Source organism: Bison bison, unplaced genomic scaffold, assembly GCF_000754665.1.
Source record: "Bison bison bison isolate TAMUID 2011002044 unplaced genomic scaffold, Bison_UMD1.0 scf7180017864368, whole genome shotgun sequence".
In the NCBI taxonomy this organism is placed as follows: Eukaryota; Metazoa; Chordata; class Mammalia; order Artiodactyla; family Bovidae; genus Bison; species Bison bison.
This window is the reverse complement of record NW_011494940.1, coordinates 5,123,930-5,127,157: the sequence shown is the minus strand read 5'-3', so window position 1 is coordinate 5,127,157 and position 3,228 is coordinate 5,123,930.

The window sequence follows — 3,228 nt, the reverse complement described above, 5'->3', positions numbered from 1 at the left end:
AAATAACAGCAGGTGAGATAAACAGAATATTCTTAGATAATCAAAGACACAGGGGAAAAAAAGAGAAAATAAACAGTGCATTCAATAGTAAATGATAGCACATACAAAGCATTTATTAAATTCCAAGCATGAGCTAAGTGCTTTGCATGTTTTAACACGCTTAGTGCTCACAAAAATCCTATAATAGTTTGTAATTTTTATGCAAGAATGCCAGGTTCAAAGAAGTTGCATCATTTGCACAATATTATAGGCACAACCTAAATCTTAATGCAATGTAATTATATGTACTTTTTAATTGATGAGACAGTCTGGAAATTGCTATCCCTATTATAATAATAATGGATTATTTATAATAGAAATCCATGAATTTAGACCCATGTAAATGAACAATAGAGTAGAAAGAAAAACTTGCTTTCAGTAGTATGCTAGTTAATGCATTTGAAAAAATACAATGAAAATCAGAAAAATCAACGTTTACAATCCATCATAATAAATAATTAGACAAGAAAGGAAAATAAATGATAAGATGTGGTAAACTTTGGCATATGAATGGAATGTTTATACAGTCACAAAACATCTCTACCAAAATACTTCTTAATTGTAAAAAAAAATAATAAAAGTAACTTTTGAGCAGAAGAATCTAATATTTACAACTGATCAAGTTGCAAAGTTACTGTAAGTAATGAAGCAAATCAACAAGTGCCTAAAAATAGATTTAATAAAAAGCAAACCTATTCATTATTTTGACAGAATTCATAATCTTGTTCTCATCATGAGGAAACTTTAAAGTTAAACTGAAGAACAAAAGAAAAAAATTCCCATAATCTACAAAAAATTTAAGATTATGGAAAATACTAGACAGCATGATAACTGAATGCACTACATGACCTTAAGTAGATTATTTTTCTGTAATAGCTTTATTGGAGCAATCTATTCTTGAGTGAATATTGTGAAAAGAAAGAGAAAAAAGCAGATTTCGTTAGAGGGGAAAGTTGAGTTGACATGGCACTCAGTGGAAACCTCAGGAAACTATCTGTGGGACTGTGGAGAGGGGGTGTCCCAACAGTTACTGGGGTTGAATAAGGCATGTTATTATACCCCCACTCTGATCAATCATTGGTGCCTGGAAGCGGGCATGATCTCTTTTGAGGGTTGTTTATTAGCTGAGGTCATTCTACATTATACACACTCAATACTTGATTGAACTATAAGCTTAATTTTTGGCATGTGTAAGGCTGTGACCAGTGCACTAAGCATGGCCGAGAGGAGTTACCCCACATCCGAGGTCAGGGGCGGTGGCTGAGAGGAGATACCCTGTGAATGAGGTCAGGGGCGGTGGCCTGCCGGGAGGAACTACCCTACGGCTGAGGCCAGGGGCAGCGGCCTGGAGGACCAACCCCATGTCCAGGGAGCAGTGGCTGCGTGGGTGCAGAAGGGCCTAGAGGAGCTATCCCACGTTGAAGGTCAGGAAGGATAGCTGTGAAGAGATATCCCTCGTCCAATGTAAGGAGCAGCGGCTGCACTTTGCTAGAGCAGCCATGAAGAGATACCCCATGCCCAAAGTAAGAGAAACCCAAGTAAGATGGTAGGTGTTGCAAGAGGGCATCAGAGGGCAGACACACTGAAACCATACTCACAGAAAACTAGTCAATCTAATCACACTAGGACCACAGCCTTGTCAAACTCAATGAAACTAAGTCATGCCCGTGGGGCAACCCAAGACGGCCGGGTCATGGTGGAGAGATCTGACAGAATGTGGTCCACTGGAGAAGGGAATGGCAAACCACTTCAGTATTCTTGCCTTGAGAACCCCATGAACGGTATGAAAAGGCAAAATGATAGGATACTGAAAGAGGAACTCCCCAGGCCAATAGGGGCCCAATATGCTACTGGAGATGGATGGAGAAATAACTCCAGAAAGAATGAAGGGATGGAGCCAAAGCAAAAACAATACCCAGCTGTGGATGTGACTGGTGATAGAAGCAAGGTCCGATGCTGTAAAGCGCAATATTGCATAGGAACTTGGAATGTCAGGCCCATGAATCAAGGCAAATTGGAAGTGGTCAAGAGATAGCAAGAGTGAATGTTGACATTCTAGGAATTAGCGAACTGAAATGGACTGGAATGGGTGAATTTAACTCAGATGACCATTATATCTACTACTGCAGGCAGGAATCCCTCAGAAGATATGGAGCAGCCATCATGGTCAACAAAAGAGTCCAAAATGCAGTACTTGGATGTAATCTCAGAAACGACAGAATGATCTCTGCTCGTTTCCAAGGCAAACCATTTAATATCACAGTAATCCAAGTCTATGCCCCAACCAGTAACACTGAAGAAGCTGAAGTTGAACGATTCTATGAAGACCTACACGACCTTTTAGAACCAACACCCAAAAAAGATGTCCTTTTCATTATAGGGGACTGGAATGCAAAAGTAGGAAGTCAAGAAACACCTGGAGTAATAGGCAAATTTGGCCTTGGAATATGGAATGAAGCAGGGCAAAGACTAATAGAGTTTTGCCAAGAAAATGCACTGGTCATAGCAAACACCCTCTTCCAACAACACAAGAGAAGACTCTACACATGGACACCACCAGATGGTCAACACCAAAATCAGATTGATTATATTCTTTGCAGCCAATGATGGAGAAATTCTATACAGTCAACAAAAACAAGACCAGGAGCTGACTGTGGCTCAGATCATGAACTCCTTATTGCCAAATTCAGACTTAAATTGAAGAAAGTAGGGAAAACCACTAGACCATTCAGGTATGACCTAAATCAAATCCCTTATGATTATACAGTGGAAGTGAAATAGATTTAAGGGCCTAGATCTGATAGACAGAGTGCCTGATGAACTATGGAATGAGGTTCATGACATTGTAGAGGAGACAGGGATCAATACCATTCCCATGGAAAAGAAATGCAAAAAAGCAAAATGGCTGTCTGGGGAGGCCTTACACATAGCTGTAAAAAGAAGAGAAGTGAAAAGCAAAGGAGAAAAGGGAAGATATAAGCATCTGAATGCAGAGCTCCAAAGAATAGCAAGAAGAGAAAAAAAGCCTTCCTAAGCGATCAATGCAAAGAAATAGAGGAAAACAACAGAATAGGAAAGGCTAGAGATCTCTTCAAGAAAATTAGAGATACCAAGGGGACGTTTCATGCAAAGATGGGCTCGATAAAGGACAGAAATGGTATAGACCTAATAGAAGCAGAAGATATTAAG